The sequence below is a fragment of the Drosophila subpulchrella genome, chromosome X, assembly GCF_014743375.2.
Source record: "Drosophila subpulchrella strain 33 F10 #4 breed RU33 chromosome X, RU_Dsub_v1.1 Primary Assembly, whole genome shotgun sequence".
Taxonomy (NCBI): Eukaryota; Metazoa; Arthropoda; class Insecta; order Diptera; family Drosophilidae; genus Drosophila; species Drosophila subpulchrella.
The window spans coordinates 19,517,506-19,538,070 of record NC_050613.1 but is presented as its reverse complement, the minus strand read 5'-3'; the positions used below and the strand labels follow the sequence as shown (position 1 = coordinate 19,538,070).

The window sequence follows — 20,565 nt, the reverse complement described above, 5'->3', positions numbered from 1 at the left end:
CCGCCGCCGCCGCCGCCGCCGCTGTCTTCTTCGGTTTGTTTTTGTGTGTATTTTGTTACTGTTTTTATTTAACATTTTAATGTCGCTTCAGCCTCCGTCTTGGGGGGGGGGGTTTCAGGGGTTGAGACCACCCCAAACACTAACGCCATCCCCTCGGCCTCTGCCTCTGCCTCAGCACATCTGCAGGTCTATAAATTTCGATATTTACTTTTTATATTGCAAAAATTTTTCTGCTGACGGAATTACGGAAATTAAAAACGAAATGAGCCTGAACCAGCCCGGGGGGGGATGTCAGCGCTCATGCGCGCCCGTCCACCGCTGACATTTGAAGTAGTACCCCCCAGTACCGCCCAATACCGCCCACTCCTGCTGCCCTTCACCCCTTGTCGTCCGATGCCACTTTAGTCATAAAAGAAGCATTATTCCGTGCACTTTTTAATATCCCGCACGGTTTTAACTTGCCCTGCTCCCTGCTCCCAGATCCTTGAGGAGCTTGTCTTCCCGTCTTTATACTTAATCGTAAAGTTTAGAAACTTTGTAATGGTTGCAAGGCCTTTCAAATATCACATGCACAGTGGAGATTGGGTTGAGTTGTTGGCTATCATCCAGTTGAATCCTAAGTCTGCCGAGATGGAAGCCCCACACAAACCGTTTAATAACTAATCAACAGGCTGTGAAGATGCTTTGAAATTCGAAAAGGACTGGCAGTCATCTAATTTTCTAAATTTATGCTTTTCCCGCATAGTTGTAAACTGGGAAATGGGCAATGGGCAATGGGAAATGGTAAATGGTAAATGTAACAACCACCCTGCTGAATGCTGCACTTTTCCAGCCCGACAGTGCTTTGATTTGATTTTTACGCCGCGTCATAAATTGTTTAGATGAGTTTTTTAATCGAAATTGTTCGAAATGACTTAGGTGCGCATAAAATGTCTCTCTCGAGAGCGCTTTTCCACAGGGGGGGTGTTGGATTTTAGGGGGGGGAGCTGGGTGAACGGAAAGCGCTTTGCGAATAAATTGCCGGCTGATTTCCTTGGGCCTGTGTCGCTCTGCTCTTTTTATAGGGCTTATAAAAAGAATATTTTTAATAGCGCATAAAAACTGTTTGTTAGTTCCACGAGTGCCCAAGGAGGGGGGGGGAGTTACTTTAGGTGGGGTTTGATGGTGGGCTTGGTTTTGATGTTATATGGATGGAGGGTTGCTTAGCGGACGGACGCACTAAGCAGGCGCCTAGTCACTCAGGTCAGGTGGGCTCCACATCCATCCGGCCATCCAGGCCATCCAGGCATCCTGGCCAATAGGATCCTTGCGGGATCGGAACGCGGATATGGTCCTTCATTTTTTACTGGCTAGCGGTGTGCCAGCAGGACTCGTAAACGTTGCCGAAAACTTTGAACTTGATGGCTTTCCCGCCTCCACCTCCCATTTCTTCTTTTACGGCAATGCCGTGTGCCGCCGCCGCCGCCGCCCTGAACTTTGCCGAATCCTGAACCCATGCCCAATCCAAGAGCAATCCTGCCCCCGCGTATCTCATGTGGTCATGAGCGAGCTGCGCTTGCAACACCGCCGTACCACATAAAAAGATACATTTGGCAGGCACCCAAACGACGCATAAAACGCGTTACTTTCATCCATGAGCGACGTTGATGGGCTCATAAATGCCGCGAATGTGCATGAAACGCGTATTTTTCTACTTTTTGATGATTTTGAAATTTTGTATGCGTTGAGTGCCGTTAAGTGTGTGCCACTGCCACCACAGTGGGTGGAGCCCCCAACCCTTGGACCCCCAACCCTTGGTTTCTGTGTGTCCGTTAACCGTAACGTAACCCCAAAAAAGAAACGGAGCACAGCAGAAACTTGAGGGGTTGCCCAGAATTGTTTTTCGGCCCACCGAAAAAGAAGGAGGTGGAGGTGGAGGTGGAGGTGGATGTGGAGGCTGAGCCTGTAGAGAGTCGGCAGTTGCTCCTGCCGTAAAAGTAATATGAAATGTCTCATTTTTAGAGCTTCGAAATAAAAAAAGTTATCGGCGCATTTCGTCAGCAAACCTACAAAAGGCCTCGCCTCGCAGTCATAAAAGGGCTGCGGTTTAGTTTTCCATCTCTGCTCCAGCTTTTCCTGCTTTTGGATCCCGGCCCCTGCCCTGCCCACCATTCGCTCCTTCGTTTTACAATGGGCTCTTCGTTTTTCCGCCTAATCCGGTAAATTAACAACCGCCAGCGGGAAAAACCAAGGAAGATGCAGGCCGGTATCCCGGGATTGGGATTGCGATTGGGATTAAGTTTGGGTTGGCTGGTTCTGGTTCCATTATCAGAAGAAAACTTTCTAGCCGACGCATTCAGTTTGTATAATTATCGAGGCCCAGCCCCATTGATTTTTCTGCCTGCTCTGGGTCTGGTGGTGTTATGATTCGATTTTCGGGCCCCCAAACCTCTTATCATTCCCATTTCTCCATACCCCCACTGACTGATGATGATATTATTGTTGTGTGCTGAGGTCGCTTAATCGAATATTTTTGTTGCCCATAAATGGCAATGGCCAATGGTCCAGCGAATGGATGTGGAAATGAGGATGCAGGATCTGGATGGAGCAGGAGCCAGGAGCAGGAGCTGGAGCAGGAGAAGCTGTCATAGTTGCACATTTTAAATTAGCGTATCCGCCAGAACGCCCATCGCCAGAACATCTATCGCCATCTTTGTTCGTTTTCGGTGGCCTTTTTTTGCGCTTTTCATATTGCATTGGGCTTCATTAGATTGATTTTTATTTTATTGCCTCACATTTTAGGGCGGAGTTTTTGCACATTTTTTTGCGTGCGTCCGAGCGAGCCAGCGCACAGCGTTCTGTCCCTGTCCAGCTGCACTGCCCACTGCCCACTCCAACACCGCCCACTCACACTCACACAAGAGCAACAAATTTAAATATATTTCGCCGTTTGTTGTTTTGTACCTTTTTTGTCATTTTTTTCCCCCACTAAATTGCCAAACTGCATTCGCCACCCACCCAACCCCCCCAAAAACGCCCACTGGGCGGCAGGCTGTATGTAAAGTGCAGTTGCATCAGCAACAATGCACAACGCATCGTCCTTTTTTTTTTCGCTGTCATCGTTTGGGTTTTTCTTTTTTTCGTTTATTTTTTTTCGCCAAGCGCTCTCTGCTTAATTTTATTTATTTATGGTTTTTATACTTTTTTTTGGTTTCAATTTGCGTTGGCCTGCCTGCACCCTGGCCCCCACATCCAGGGCCACCCGTTCGCATTGGGTGCCACTGCAACTGCAACTGCATCCTGCTGCATTTTCCATCTCACCTTGCCGCCGCGGCACCCTCTCGCTCGCACCTCGCGCCGCACTCGATCCGTGGCAGTGAACTGCACTTCTGGTCCAGGGGCGCATGCGAAATTGTGCTTATAGTTTTTCATATATTTTTACTGATTGTTGTTTTTTTTTTATTGTGCCAATATAACTTTTAACTGTTCCCGTTTCTGATGGCCTTTCAAGAAGAACACTTTCAGAATATCAACAGACAGCTTTTGCGCTTTGATATATAAATCTAAAAAAAAATTTCCGAATTTTACAACATTTTCTTGGTAAAATTTACCAATTCGTATGGGTTTGTAAGTGTAAAAAGGGGTTAAAAACTATTAAAAGTAGTGACGAGTATTTTATTGTTGGTTACTATAGGCTACAGTAAAGTAAATACATTTTTTGTTGAAAGAGTAACTATTTCGTAGGTCAAATTGACAATTCGATGGGTTGCGACCATTTTTAACTCATATATGTTGGTCAATTTTACCTAAACGTTTTTTGTGGGTACAATTGTAATGCCACACAAATTTGAAACATTAAAAAAAACTGAATAAAATTATATTATTATGGTTTGAAATAAGTATTAGTAATAAACCACATTTTTATTTAAGGCTTCACATCTAACTTCTCAAACTTTCAAACAGTGGGTCCAACAATTTTTTATTTTAAGGAAAGTGTATTTATCCAGTATTTTGTATATTTTGTCTTATGCTTTGAAAAAAGTATTAATAATAAACCAAATTTTTTTTAAGGCTGTTCACAGCAAACTTCCAGCACATTTTAATTTAAGGCTGTTCACAGCTAACTTCCCAAACTTCCAAACATTGGGTCCAACAATTTTCTATTTTAAAGAAAGTGTATCTATCCAGTATTTTGTAAAATTTGTGTTATGCTTTGAAACAAGTATTAATAATAAACACCATTTTTATTTAAGGCTGTTCACAGCTAACTTCCACCACATTTTAATTTAAGGCTGTTCGCAGCTGACTTCTTAAATGTCCAAACAGTGGGTGCAACAATTTTCTATTTTAAAGAAAGTGTAACTATCCAGTATCTGTATATTTTATCTTCCAAATGCAACATGGCCAATTTTCGTTGCCTACATTTTGGGGGCCCCGAAGTGCGCTCCTGGGAAATGCACTTGCTGGCAAAAAAACTAAAACAGGCTTCCGCTGCTGCCCGGCCTCTGCCGCTGCTGCAACTGCTGCAACTGCTGCAGCAACTGCAGCTGCAACTGCATCGCTGCCCCAACTCACATAGTGCCCTCTCGCTCGCTCCGACTGAGGCCGGCCTGCTCTCGCCCAGGGCTTAGGATGTGTGCGTTTTGAGCCTGCTTTTTTTGTGCGCCTTTGCCAGTTTTTTTTGTTTTTTTTTGCACTTTTTGGACAATTTTTATATATTTCTAGGACTTTTTTTTGAGCGCTTCCTTTTTATTTTTATTTCAGGGCCAAGCGAGCCGAGCGGCGAGCCGAGTGCCGCCGAACGGAGCCGAGCCCCTCCCATTCGCCGTTGCAGTTGCAATTGCAGCGCCAGTGGGCGGTGGGTGGTGGGTGGTTTGGGGGTGGGGTGTAGGCCGTGGGTGGTGGGCGTTGGGCGTTGGGCAGTTGCAGTGGCCAGTGCAGAGAGCCTGCTGTCATTTCACTCGCACCCAGGCCTTTTGCGATTGGGAATGTGTTGTTTGATTTTTCCCCGCTCTTCTTGTCGTTTCTTTTTTTTCATTTTTTTTTCCGGTGTATGTGTACTTGTTGTTTTTATTATTTTATTTTTTTTGGTTTTTTTTTTAGTCTTTTGTGCTTTTTGGGCGGCTTTTTGTTTGGTTTTCGCGCTTTTTTCGCCTTCCTGTTGCACGCAACTTGCAGCGCTGCGTTTTTATTGGCTGCCGCCGAATGCTGCGGCATAAGTAGGTGCACTGCATGTACTGCATGATTTTTGTGTTTTATTTTAATCGCTTTTTTTGGCTGTTTTTTTTTTTTTTTTTTTTTGTTGCATGCGTATGTATTTTAGCTATCGACGTTGGTTGCTTTTTTGGTTGGCTTTTTTTATGCTCTGGTAATTTTTTGTTGTTTTTTTTTGTTTTTTTGTATGCTCTGCTACTTCCGCAGCGACGCTTAATGCAAATAAAATGTTTGCATTGACTTGCATTATGCTGATGCGCTGGAATCGCCCCCAACCGCTGGTGGTGCGATAACGCATCCTGGACAGCCTGGTAAGCCTGGGCATACCAATCCCAAGCCCAATCCCAAAACCGGTTTTTATTTTTCAGTCATTAAAAATTGCCCCTGCCCCTGCCACTGCCAGTGCAACTGCCCCATGTGGCATGGCCTCTGGTCTTGGCTATGGTCCTGTTTCGGTTCCTGTTCCTGGTTATGGTTATGGTACTGGGTTTTTCGGGGGTCTCGGACTCGAACTCGGAATCGGGCTCGGTCTCGGTCTCCTCTCCCTGCTGTTGAGGGCCGAATGTGGGTCGCCAGTAGGCGTTTTTTGTTGCTGTCTTTGTTGGCCAGCTCGTCGCATAATCGCCGGCTTCACACGCAGCCTGCACTCGAATCGACTCGATTCGCAACCATCCCCAAGACCCCATTCCAATCCCAATCTAGCCCCCCCCCGTTTGAGCCTCCCCTGGCATCGTTTTTTCGGCATTTTGCATGCAGCTTTGGGCCTTTTGCAAAACCCACCCACTCCCCCATCTCCATTTCGGTTGTCGTGTTTCATTTCACATCGCATCGAGTTCGAGTTGGAGTCCTTTCTTTGCCTGTTTTTCCGCTTTTCCACTTTTTTCGGCACTTTTTTTTTTGTTTTTTCCTTTTTTGGGGGCCGCCCTCGTCTGTCTGACTCTTTCCAGAGCCCTGCACTCTGTTGTTGTTTGGCATTTTTCACATAAATTTTCGCTTCTTTACAAAATTACCGATATTTTGATAGCTACTCTGAACATTTCTCCCCCACCATCCCCCACTTTTCGCTGGACTTAAGCTGTCGATTAACATTTTGTAGGCTTTTCAACGCTGAATTGCCATTCACGGAAAAGAAGGGGGGGGGAAAAAATAGCCCACCTGCCCAAAACCAAAAACCAAAACGATAACCCGACTCCGCTGATTTGCCCTTTTTGCAATTAAACTCGTTTTGACTGCGTTTTGTGCTTTGCTTTTCAAACATTTGCATTTTGCCACTTGACGCTTTTGTGTGTAATTGATTTCCAACGCTTATTGTCAAGTGGCAAGCACAACATTCCGGGGCAACAAGAGCAACAAAGCGGCCTCTAACCCAGCCCCATTCTGCCCCTTGCCCCTTGCCCCTTGCCCTTTGCCCTTTGGCCCCCAGGTGCTTTGGCAAACTATTGTTGTTTTGTTTGGCTGTTGTGTTGCTTTGTTGTTCTGCTGTTGCGGCTGCTTTTGTTTTTTTTTTTTTGTGGTCCTAACAGCGAACTGGGTACCTTTGCCGCAGCTCCAATCGCCTGTGCCTCGAGTTTTCCCCCGTATTACCCTTTGATTGATTGCTTTCCCCCTGCAATCGCATACAGGTAGGCACAGGAAAACCACTGCCACTGCAAACACAAATTAATTCCGAGCATTTAGTTGCATTGTGGTCGTCCAAGTGGTTGGCTGGAAGGAGAAGGGTGGCCAGCACTGTCCTTGACCACATCCAATCGAAAAAGGGCCGAGGCAAGGACTCGTCAAAATACAAAATACAAAATACAGAATCCAAGTCCCAGCGGCAACCCCTGACCTTAGCGCCAACTACTCGAGCTGCTGGCAGTCAGCCGGTGCTGAAATCGATTGGCATAATCGATCTTCAAGCGGAATCTCGAGGTCTTTCACTGGGCGCTTAAACGTATTAAAAGCACAACTTGGCATAATTAAACAGGATGATAATTTAAGTACAAAGTACTAATTATTCAGTAAATTCTTGCTAAATATGTATGATTCATTATATACTAGTTGTAAATTACAACCCCTTTAAAATGCCCAAAAGTTGCCTAACTTTTTACTCTTTTTATCATGATCCGATTTGAAATATTTATGATTAAAATATCTATTTTATTTTTACATTTCGGATATATTTTTATGCAAAAAAAAGTCCAATATCTGTGCATTCAAACCCATAACTCTAGCTGGAATCCGGAATTTTTATGTTGAAAGTTTAATTATAATTAAAAGTTAAAGTTATCTACATTAAAATTTTCGGTTATTATTATGGATGAAACATAAAAGGGGTTGTATTTTGTGTAAGATGACTTAAATATCCGAAACGCTTAAGGTAAAAAAGGTATTTGCTAATGCCAGGGGTAACAATCCCCATTTCCATCTTCATCTTTCTTAACACGCTGGACCTAACATCCACCATTCAGTTACAAATTGTCTTATTAAAAATAATTAAGATAATGGGTCCAAAAAAAGAAACCAATAATCCGTTGTTCATTTGCCTTTAGAAAAATTTGTACTTTATGCAACAACATTTTTCTGGTTAAGTAGTAAAATAGTAAAAAATCTAGTCAAAACAAAAAGTTCTAACATCTAGGTATTTCTTTAAACACAATTAAAAAGTTACAAGTCAGTTTTTGTCCCAGAATCCTCAACCAAATAAATGTTTTATTGAATTTGGACATTTCTGAATTGTTCTATTTGAAACTCAATAACAATTTAGGAAGTTACCAAGTTAAAGGTCATTTTCAAGATCTGCAGGGAACGCTGGAGATCTGCCTTCCAAAAGGAGCTTTCCTTCGTGGTGCGGCTTGAATGTGGATGAAATGGAAAAGGGAAAAGGGCCCTAGTCAAAATAAATAAATATTTCGCAACATTTGGTTGCCAATATTCCAGAAACAGGCAGAGCAAGAACAACAATGCTGGGGACAGTGAAAAATATTAAAAATCTTCGCACGCATTTTGGTCGCGCATTAAAATCAAAGTAAAATGGCATCAATATAAATACTCGTAAATTTGCAATTTCGAGTCGAGCCCCAGAAAGCAGCATCCCCATCTTCTCTGTCAACATGCGACGTTCACATGAACATGAACGGGATGTGGATGTGGATGTGAAAAGTGGCAGGGGAGGATGGGGATACTGGATACTGGATACTGGAGACCCAGGACACAGGACCACTGCGCCACATCGGATCGTAAAAGGCCCGTCTCCTCGGTTCTGGCCATGGCTCATTCGCGTGTTTAGCCTGCGAAGCGCATATGTTTAGAGAAATTAGTTTTTCATAACGCACAAGTTGTTATTGCCACCCACCCAAGCACACACGCACACACACTCCCATATACACACGCCCACTTGTGAGTGGGCTGGGCTGGCTTTTAACGGGATTTTTTATTGCAAATTCTATTCAAATATCCATTCAGTTTTATGGGCCACGGCAGCCCTGCTTCCAGCTCCCTGTCGCCTTTGAAGGCCCAAAATTTTCGCATATGAGCTAAATTCCGCCAACCACCTAACCATCAACCACCCCCCAAATACTCCCCCACCACCCACCGACCCAAGGGGCCCGCTCCGCTACCTTGTTGTTACCGTTTTTATTTTTATTTCATTTTTTTTAAACAAACACAATTTTTAATATGCCTGCAATTTTTATGAGTGTTTAGAGGAATTTTATTGCACAAGATTTCCCATGCCTAGAACGGGGGCTGCTGGCGGAATGTGGTGGTCCCACGTCGCGTATGCGCGATAAGCGCCCACAACGCCCCCACCTTCGAATCGCATTTGCGTGCCCGAAATGTCCTCGAGTACCATAAAAATAAAGAATGAAAATAATATTAAATATTATAATGTTAGACAGCGAACTGTCTAAGGGAAGGGAATGGCGAAGGCTGTTGCCGACTTCTTTTTACGATTTTAAGTGGCAACTAGCCGGTTTTTTTTTTTACTTGGGGAGGACCCGCTTAGGTGGCAACGACACCAAGACAAATTATACCCGCCATTAATACAGCTCGTGGCTGTGGCACGTTGGCAATGCCTCGTTTTCCCAACACATCTCCTCTCCCAGTTCTATCATTTGGCTCCTAATGCTCTTCGAATTCCACTGTGCAAATTTCAAAGCTCACGTCCGCCGACATGTGTTCTAATCTGGCCGTGCCCCCTGATATCATCAGATATCTTGGGTTTGGTATTGACTGTAAGCACCAAGCAAGGTTACTTCAACACAACATAACCACTCTTCTGAGATCTGCTGAGGTTTCTAATGTGGAAACTAATAACTGCCTTATGGTACCCTTTGATAATTATCCAACACTGCACTTGATTACCCCATTTTATTAAAATTTTAAGGTGTCTAAGAGTCTTTTTAAAGGAGGGTCACAATTTTAGCCTGTTTTCGTGTTATTTTTTCTGTATTTCCAATGGGTTTCATTATGGGACCCCAAAACTGCACTTCCAGATTTCATAACTTGAGTTATTGGATCCCGATTTTAAAGTGGGATGCCTTTATGGATTGGTGGATGAATTCTCTAATGATCTACATTAAAATATTCCGTTTAAGAGAGGGTCAAAATTTTAGCCTGTTTTCATGTTATTTTTTCCGTGTTTCTAATAGGTTTCAGCATGGGACCCCTAAACTGCACTTCCAGACTCCATGAAGTGGGATGCCTTTATGGATTGGTGGTTGAATTTTCTATTGATATACATTAAAATATTCCCCTTAAGAGATGGTCATAATTTTAGCCTGTTTTCATGTTATTTTTCCCATATTTCCAATGTGATTCAGAATGGGACCCCAAAACTGAAATTCCAGATTCTATAACTTGAGTTATTGGATCCCGATTTTAAAGTGGGATGCTTTTATGGATTGGTGGATGAATTCTCTAACGATCTACATTAAAATATTCCTTTTATTAAGGGGTCAAAATTTTAGCCTGTTTTCATGTTACTTTTTTCCGTGTTTCCAATGGGTTTCAGTATGGGACCCCAAAACTGCACTTCCAAATTTCATAACTTGAGTTATTGGATCCCGATTTCGAAGTGGGATGCCGTTATGGATTGGTGGTTGAATTCCCTTACGATCTACATTAAAATATTCATTTTAAGAGAGGGTCAACATTTTAGCCTGTTTTCATGTTACTTTTTTCCGTGTTTCCAATGGGTTTCATTATGGGACCCCAAAACTAAACTTCCAGTTTCCATAAGTTGAGTTATTGGATCCCGATTTTGAAGTAGAATACCTCTACGGGTTGGTTGTTGAATTCTTTAATACTCTACACTAAATTTTACAAGTTAGATATTTTCGTATTTTCAATGATTTTCAGAATGGGAACCTAAAACTGTACTTCTACATTCCATAACTAGGGTAATTTGATTCCGATTTAGAAGTTTGATACTTCTTTTAGGTTGTGGTACTTGTATGTACGTACTTCATTAAAGATTGTGATCTTTTCAAATTCTTCTACGTGCTTTAAATTATAAAATGTGTTAAGCGGAAATACGCCATTTAGTATATCGTTTCAAGGATCCATTTAACTTGTCTTGTAAAGCAACATTAAAGAATATTAAAATCATTTAAGGACACAGAGACCGATTGCAGTGATATTGGAGCTCGGCTTACATCCTATCGAAATCAGTGGTGAATTCCCAAGGAAGACCGTGCAGTTCACAAAGAACCATGTGCGCTTGGTCCCTATCCGTTGCGTTCCGTTCCGTTTCGTCCCGAAGGGGACCAACTTATTTGCTCTTATCGCCAGACACAAATCTTGGGCCGTAAAACAAAGAGATGGCCCTGCGCGGATCCATTCCCCCGCCAAATGCCTTTCCTTTCTGGTTAGTCTAAAGCATTGCTCCCAGTTGGCCAACGTCCAAAGTCCAGCTGGAGATCTGGATCCGGATTGCCGGATTGCTGGATTGCTGGACCAAAGAGCTAATGGCTGATGAGCTGAAGAGCTGGCTCGACCACTCGACCCCATTTATGGATCATCATAAAACGGCGGTGGCTGGGCCTTATGGAAAATAGGCAACAATATATTTATTTATTATTTTCGTGCAATTTCATTTCGGGAGTAGCGCGAAATATTATTACCCGAAGTCGTCCTCACTGATGCAATCGCCGATAGAGCCAGATAGAGACCTATGCCCAAAAACCAGGCTGTGGGTTCACGTATGGATGGGTAATGACTTTTTTATGGCCATGTCGCGGTACAAGACCAAAACTGGAGGACCCGAGGTGCAGAGAAGGAAATACAAACACAGGGAAATATTTTATGACATGTTATTAAAATTTCGCCATCGACAGGAGTGCTGCAAGTGTGGGCCTGCTCGGGGGCGACTTCAGGTGGTTCGCATATGGAATATGGGAATATGGGCTTGAAAGACCTTATTAGGAAAAAATTACTTGCCCGCTAGCAGTTACATATATACATAAGTATACATATATATTGAGCGGATGGAGCTCTTTAGTGTCCCTGGATCCTGGATCCTGTATCTCATATCTGGTATCTGGTATCTATACCCGGCTGCATTTTTATGTATTGCCAAAATGATGTTCTATAACATTTTTATTATGAATAACGGCTATAAAATTGCGGGGCGAAAACAAAAGAGCTCAAGAGCCCCGGAGACCAGAGTTCAGAGTTCAGAGGCGAAACCCAAAAGGCAGCAACAGTCGCAAGTCAAGGACTCGAAGTAACTGGGTACGTATTACCAGGACAAGCAACATAAAAAAGCCAACACACGAAATGCAAATTGTAAATTACAAATTTGCAATAAAAATTTTTAATAGAATGAAACATTTTGCCTTTATGAGTTTGTCTTTCGGCTGAATTTATCTGCTTTTATGATAACGTTATGTGTGTTCCCCCCCCACTCCGCCTCTTTCTACGTCGTCATCATTTTCTCGTATTGTTCTTGTTTGTCGTAACAGTTTTGCATTAACATTAACGTAATTCTCTTTGGCATTATCATAAATACATTTTACGCATATTGCCAAGAAGGCGAGTCCTCTGAGTGGGTGGGGGTGTGGATGGATCCAAGGGTTGGGGGATGGTAGGCAAGGCCGTAAGGACCTTGGTGCGTGCGTATTATCCGGAGCATCTGGCGGGGGTCTTAACTCGGGGTTTATCGCCCAACATGCATAGAATGCTTATGAATTAGCCCCAGAGTCCAGTGTGCGGTGTTACTACTACTTGGGGGTGGGGGTGGGGGTGGTTAGTCGTTGGTCCTTGGTCCTTCGTCCTTGGTCCTTCGGCCTTAGTTGCTTTAGCCAACCACATGGCGCTGCACTAGCTGCTGGTTGGGTGGCTATTTTGGGGGCAGTGCAACCCGCATTAGTTGCCACACGAAGCAAGGACCCCCCCTGGCCAAACCCCCTCCCCCCTCGAAAGGACTCCGACTAGGCCATCTGGTCGTGACCAATCAAAGCTGGCAGCGGGACTTAGAAGCCTTTCAAATCGTTGCATCCGCACTCGGCAGGCTCGTCGGGATGTGCGAGCGCACTCGTTTGCTACTCGGCTGTCCTGCTGGTTTGTGCGCTTTGCTTTTTAGCCTCTCTAATCAGAGGGGGCGGAGGGAATGTGTGGACCCAACTTGTCCTTCGGTTAGCAAATCGTCCTTGCTGTCGCCGCTCACTCGCTCGCTCGCTCGCTCTCCTAGGCCATCTCCCTCTTGCCTCTACACACACACACACACACACACACACTCTCTATTCACATAGTTCTGCGTGTGTGTGTGGTCGTGCTTTTCCGTCGGCATTTCCACACGCCAGCCACATCCTGGCAGCCAGGACCTCGAGTCCCATTCGGCTACCATTCGGCTCGCCTCGTGTGCCGCCCACTTTGGCTGCCCCCGCCCCCCCTTGTCGTCCCGCCACTGCCTCTCCCTCCCTGATGTTGATGTTTTGCGCTTGTTTCTGCGTCGGCTCGTGGACGCAGCACCGACCGCAGGGGCGCCGAGGGTCTGTGGAGGGGGGTTTTGGCGCTGTCCTAGATTTGTTTAAATTATTTTGCGATAGTGTGATTGGCCTGTGCGCCCCAAACCCTCCTGCTTTGGCCGCCAGCCAATGGGAGCCTTGCACATGCTTAGTCTCACTAGAGCTCGGTATCTGTCCGCCTGGCAACCAATCCCCCCCCCACCCCGGGTCGCACCGCTTTGGCCTGACCTAAATGCGTGTCGTTGTTGCCGAATAGTGCAGCATGCCGTGTCAAAAAGTGCCGCCCCCTCCTGAATTCTGAATCCTATATCCCTGAGTCCTCAACTATTGTGTTTTGCGAAAGGATTCCCTGCGTGTGTGAGTGTGTGTGAGTGTGTGTGAGTGTGTGCTTGTGTGTGTCTGTGGTTGGCCCGAACCGACGCACACTTGTATGTGTGTGCTTAGTTTTCCTGATAGGCCATCGGCCGATGGGGCTGAATTTGCATACACATGTGCGTGTGGGAGCTTAGAAACCACTGGCTAAAGAAGGATAGTCCAATGGCAGATAGTTCTAGTTATGCCACCGAATCGGATTCTAATTCAGAGGATCTTATGGGGTTACCCAGAGCTTAACCACAGGGAAAGGGGCGATTTAGAGAGCGGTACACAGAGAAAATTCTAACGTTCTCATCTGAGTTGAAAATGTTCTTAAAAGTAGAAAGATATTTTCAAATTGAAAATGTTTTTATATCTCAACAACCAAACTATTAGTCCATTCAGTAGTGTTTACTTATCAAAAAGTTGTTGAGCTGTTTAACTTTTCTCTCCTCACCATTTCGTTCTTATATTGAGAACATTGATACCAAAATGTACTTACAAGGTTTTAAGAACGAATGTTCTCAGTTCAAGAACAATGTACTTGAATTATTCTCTCTGTGCAGTCCAATGGGGAATAGTTCTAGTTATGCTACACTGATTCGGTTTCTAATTCTGACGACCATATGGGGTTACCCCGATCATAACCACAGGGTATACGGCTCTTAAGAGAACCCATCATGCAGGCAGGAGGCACATTTCGGAAACATTTCGGAGACGCTTTAGAGCGCCAGGCATTTAAATTAATTTCAAAATAATCATGAGCAGGAAACGGGGCACTCGAGGAGGTTGCCAGTGGAGCAGTTGGGCTTAATTCCCGTCACAAGACAAAGGGGAATGTGGAAATGTGGAGCAGGGAGGCCATGGAGCTTGGGAACTTGGCATGTGCGTGTGTGCCAAGGATTTTCAGGGTTAAATTAGCTGACTGCGAGCGTGTGGTTAATTTTTTCCCCTGAGCTGCGTGGAGTGGGTGCGCGGATGGGGGGCAAATGGTTGATGGGTTCCTTTGTCAGGGCAACGTGGCTGATGATGGGCACGAACGATCTTGCCTGACATCTGAGACGCACCCCGTGCCCCTTATTTTTTTTTTTGGTGGCACATGTAATGAAATATGCTTAAGAAGTGCTCCACAGCTCCGCGGCTCCAAGTTCCTTTCATTCTATCTGTTTAACTTTTTTGCCAGGGCAGAAGTGTTGCCTACGCAGCTGACGTACCATCCACAGGCCCCCCAGAAATGGGGCATGGGTGGGGGGCGGTAATGTTAAGGGATGGTGAGGGGGACAGAGGGGTACAGAGGGGCACCCCCAACAAGCATATTAAAAGTTTGTTAAGAATTCTTTTTGTGTGTGCGCTGGGTTAGCCCACCCACGCACACAATCTTACTAATGTCGCAGCTACATTTGCGGTTTTAATTCTTTCCCATTCACAGACCACCCCACCACCCACTCGTCAAATTATGTACATATGCACACTAGGGTGGTCCAAAAAATATAACCCTAATTCTCACCTTCAAATTTTGTAGATTTCGTAGAGCATTGCATTGAACACTATAAACTTGTATTTAAAGGTGTTGTAACGCATAAATTCTCTAATACTGTGTTTATGCGATGCCGAATTCACGCTTTCATTTCGCGATTTCAGCCGATTCGTGTGTGCATAAACGCCATTTCGTGAATTCGGCAACACACGAAAGTTGACTATGAATTCAACCTCAAAGCGTGATTTGGTGACAATTAAACTCCGGTAACTCTATATAATTATCGGAGTTGCCACATCGATATAAATACATTAATACACCTTACATTTAACAAATTATTTGTGCATTTAGTGCCAATGGAAACTAGTTTTCATCTTTTATTTTGACGGTAAAAAGATGTTATACTGGCTTGCACATACTTTATCTTTAATACTAGCAAGATTATTTCATGCGAATCGAGAAAAAACAATCGGTTTAATAAACGCTAACACCTTTTTCCACCGGTCCGGCACCTCTGTCAGCTGAGATTGATAGAATGCATGAATTCGGCGGTGTCGCATAAACAGGAGCAAATTTTATTTCACGCTTTTAAAAAATCATGAAACCCTTAGCATAAACATAGTATAAGCAAACTTACAAATTACTCATACGACACGTAAGCCAGTTAGAATTTAGTCCAAAGAAGATCTACCATTTCTAGCCTTCTCATCTTATTATTTTTGTTGTAAAAATTAAAACCGTAAGAACATAAAACATATGTTTGGTTAATATCTATGCCAATAAGATTAAACTAAACTTTTGTTCAAAGGGGCTACAGTACGTATGAGTGATAAACCTTGGATGCATTTTTCTCAAAAAATATCTTTTGCTATTCCAATGCAAATGCGGACCGCCCTAATGCACATACTCAGTTAGTGGGTTCCGAAATTATAAGACACCATATGTTGGCTCATTAAAGTCAGCGCCAGCAATCGCCGGAGATGAAGAATGATGGATGATTCCTGATGGATGCTCAGCTTGCTGGAGAATTGGCCAGGCCACTCGGGATCCTTGGGGATGCACTTATATATGGCTGGCCTTATAAGCGAGAAGTGAATAATTTATTTTTGGTTTATATGCTAGCGTTGTTTGCAAAACCAAGACCAACTTAGAAACCTAGCTCCCAGGGCCTTCGACTTTATAAAAATATTAGGGCTATGAACTAGGGCTATTATAATATTTATAAATTATAAATTATAATTATTGATGTTGTATTTTTATATTTTCTTCACATATATGCAGACTAAAAGATTTTATTTTATTCTTATCCAGAGCACAGGGCAAGTGAAAACAATTCTGCGGTTTCGCTCCGTTGGACTAAACCTTGGAAGGGGTAGGGAATAGGGACTTTGGATTATGGAATAGGGGGTGGTTGGGGGTGTGGGTGTTGTCAGGACACTTTACAAATATGTGTGGGGGTGTGTGGTTGTGTGGTTACGCGTGTGTTTCTACGTTGCCTTGAGGCAAATTAAAAATTTCGTTTCTCGACTTTTTCTCTATGCTCACTTTTTACCCGCGTTCTTTGCAACTCTTCCAAGAGGACTCCATCTCCATCTCCACATCACCATCCCCTCACCATCGACTGCTTATTTTTTGGCTGTTCAGTTGGGCGCTGGGAAAAACTTTCTAATAATGTTGTACACAATTTAAATAGAATTTGCTGTGCTCCTCCGTTGGAGGCATCGTGCAAAATACTTGCGCAAGAAGGCGCACAATCAACTTGGCCAAGAATATGGCTATATGGCTGCTCGGAAGGCAAGAAAGGCTGGGATGTGGGGATGATGGGAGGATGTTGGGATATGAACACGCGGTTTCTCATTATGCTAACGAAGTAAAAACTTTACAAGCACATATGAGCGCTGAAAACTCTGGCCGGGAATGGGAATGGAAATGGGTATGGGTATGGGTATGGCAGGGATGTGGATGCGGTTGTGGATACTCCGATGGCAGTGGGGTGGTGAAAAATTGAAAGAAGAAAGCAGCAGCCCGAAAACACAACAACACCAAGCGGGCATAACTATACCAGGCAGCGCAGAAAGTGCAAGAAAATAAGACGGCAGCAAAATAATGCACCACAAACTGCAAAGGCAGGGAAAATTAAAAGAATCGAAAAGAAAAGAAAAGAACATAAAATATAAAATAAGAGAAAGAGGAAAAGAAAGTGCGAAAGAAAAGTAAGGGAAATGCGGTGGTGAGGCGGTGACTTAAACCCAAAACCCGAAATAAAATATGCATAATAATATTCACAATAATACATGCATATGCCGTCGACTTGCCAACTTTTCCACCCAACCCCGCCCCCTTTTTTTTTACCGCCCTACCGCCTTCCCGCTTAGCGCCTTCTCAGCGGCGGGGGGCGTGGCAGTGCGGCAGTGCGTGTGGCTGGCTCTGCCAAGTTGCTAACAAGCTTAGTTCCCCTTGCGCAACTTGCTCATTTCCCATTTTCCATTTCCCGCCTGCAGGATCCTTTGAGCCACTCAGGCTGTGGCAGCAACACCAACGAAGTGCTCCACAATTTTTAATTAATTTAGTTGCCCGAATCGTCGAGCCGCGGAATCTACACATGTATCATCATCTATACCCCTGCTGTTTCGTTCCCTCTCACAGATGTAGATGAATTTTTTAAGATATTTTGTTGTGATCCTATATTGACCAATCTATACCAACCTGAACATTCCTTTCTAAATTCCCAAAAGCTTATAACTATGCAAATATAAGACTAAATTACGACTGATAAAAAGCCTCAAGAAAACGTTTTTATCCAAAAATACTACTCCCTATTTTTGCCCAAAAGAACAGTATTTTGGTCGACAAATTTCGAAATGGGACCAGAATAATGAATGTCATACGTCGCTGAGATCGCAATTCAATTCCCAATCGAATGGCGTTTAAGTCATAAAACTTCTAATCTAATTTTTGAAAAATTTTCGAAAAAAAAGTACAATATTGTAAAAAATGCGAAAATTGGTTACAAAATAAATTTCCCGAAAAGTACTGAGGATCTTTGGCCGAGGTTGTTAGCTGCTCAAAACAGTCTGTCTTTTGGTAGTGCGGCAAGTTTTCAGTGAACTAAGATTGAAACACGGCTTTAAAAAAAACGTATAAAACGTATCCCTATTTTTGCCTAAAAAACTTAGTATTTTGGGCGACAAAATGCGAAAAGGGGCGAGAATAAGGCAAGATTGCGCACTTTATTTGCTTTTTACTGCTTAATAAATAGCCCCAATTGAACAATAGTTGGACATTGATAATCAAAACAAAATCTCATTTAAATTTTTCAAGAATATCGGTCCGTGTGGCTGTCTGTCAGTATAACCCCTGAGATCTTGGAAACTATAAAAGCTACAATGTTGGTATTTGGTATGCAGATTCTTGAAGTTCTGAGACAGCGAAAGTTCATTTCAAGTTTAATCTGAATACTACTGAAATCTTATTCCGTATGAACATAGCTTTTAAAAGTTTGTTACTGTACCTGTTCCATCTTTCAAGTATTTTACTCCAATTCGATTTGCACAGAAGTTAATGTTATGATATAAAATATCTTATTAATTTAACGGTGCAAATAATACAACAGTATCAGAAAAAAGAATTCCAAGTTGCAGAACAAACAGATTTAGAGTCAACATGAATATTTCTCGAAACTAATGATCAGAACTGGTGAATTTATAGAATTTTGCAAGCAGCGGTAGGCAACACTATAGGTTCCAGAACGCAAAGTGGTTCCGGCCAGGATGGTTTTGGTGCCGGAGTACAGTTGTGTCCCACTCGGCTTTCCGGCACTAAGAACGGGTCTTTGTGATTCCCGAGAACTGTCCCAGAAGTGTGTAATTACTCATAATGCCAAACACCCGGTTGGGCTAACAAAGGACTTTAATTTAATTGCGAGTAAACAAAGGCGCCTCCAGAAGGGGAAATGGCAATTGCAAAGTGGCAGGAGATGGGCGGTAGTAGATTGAAGGTGGGTGCCTACCGAAGACCCAATTCAGGTGGCCCATCTAGGGAACAATGAGCAGTCAGAAGGAGGAGAACAGCGGAAGGATAAGAACCTGATGACAGGATACATTACGACTGCCGTTCGAAGACAAAGCCACCAGCTTTGGGAACCAAAAGGGGGCTAGTTGGTACTCAGAGGGATCCCAAAAATATCCAAGATAGTACCAAAACCTACTTACCCACCACCACCAACTGCGGCCTTAATCTAAGGGTTACCGCCATATCGATTTGCCGAAAATATGTCATTCTCGAGGAACTGGGTCTGACTTTCCGGGCGAGCATGAGATGATGGGAGGAAGAGTTCTGAGGAGGCACATAGTCTGGACGACCGACCAAGTTCCTTCGAACAAAACGAAACGAAACCGCAAATGAACTCGTCCCAGAAGTAGCTCAACTTCTGTCGGTCGACGGCCGTTGGCCTTGAAGTGCCGAAAAGCAACAAACAAAACAAGCAAGGCCTGTTGCCAGGAGGCCACCTGCTCCTCCTACTCCTCCTCCTCCTCCTGCTGCTGCTGCTCCTCCTGTCCAGCCGAGGAGACCCCCTTGATGGGACTGAGACAGAGGCGTCTGACGCACTCTGCGCCTTCTTATTGCGTTTCCTTTCGCCTCCCCCCCTCGGCCATTGCCACCCTGTCACTTCTGCACAGGCACAGGCAGAGGCACCGTCACAATATCCTGAATATCCTGAATATCCTGAATTCCCTGCCCCCATCAGCAACTGTTGCATCGTCGCTTTTTGCCACCTTTAAATTTGGCAACAATTCAATTTTCTGCGGCTTCCTGTCTGCACGAACACTACGTAGTGTGTCACCTGTTCACTTGCACCTGTCCCATCACCACCACCCACCACCCACCCATCATCCATAGCCATCCTTAACCCTTTTACCCATTACCCATTACCCATTGGATCACTGCAGCTTCGACACTCTTAGAATCCGAAATGACCCCAAAGGCAGCCGCAGGATGCGGTGGCACATGGCCGCCTCCTCCTTCTGGCATTCGCATCTCCCACCTGGGCAGCAATTAGCATTAACACAAACGGCTTGACTGCAGTTGGTGAGCAAACAAAGCGCTAGTCAGGTCGAGGCGAATGACTTGTATATTGGGCCACTCCAAGGGGCAGGAACTGCCTGCTGCTACTCCTACTGCATCTACTACGCCTACACTCGCCATGCGGCATGCGGCGCAATTTGCGGCCCAGTGACAACATCGCTCGGCCGACTGGACTGGAGCACCGCACCGGTCAGGGACCGGGACTCCGGACTCTGGACTCCGGACATGGACATGGCCCAGGACAGGAGAGGACCAGGACAGAGGCCATCATCAGCGGCAGAAACTCGCCGGCAGTGGGGTGCGCGCGTAAGTCAAACAACGCAGAGAAATGAATTATAAACAACATGCCAACAAAAAGCAGACCGCCCAACCCCTTTTCTTTTTTTTTTTTTTTGTATTTACCGGGATGCGGAGGGCAGGGAGCCGTTGGCAAAGCCGGACGACTGGGGTTCCACGGGGGTTCCACGGGGGTTCCGCGGGGGTTCCTCGGGTTCCTAGCGCTCCTAG

At 44.4% G+C, this 20,565-nt stretch overlaps 1 protein-coding gene across 2 annotated transcripts in view; it reads left to right on the top strand.

The window, feature by feature from the left end:
• Window positions 1-20,565, top strand: part of LOC119557217 (mucin-2) — a 115,597-nt gene that overhangs the window by 85,696 nt on the left and 9,336 nt on the right. The window contains exon 8 of one of the 2 annotated variants that reach the window (XR_005220055.1): window positions 19,923-20,364. The exons of the other annotated variant lie outside the window; for it this stretch is intronic. The gene's annotated coding sequence lies outside the window, so the exon portion shown is untranslated. The remainder of the gene's footprint in view (window positions 1-19,922; window positions 20,365-20,565) is intronic. 2 annotated transcript variants of the gene reach the window in all.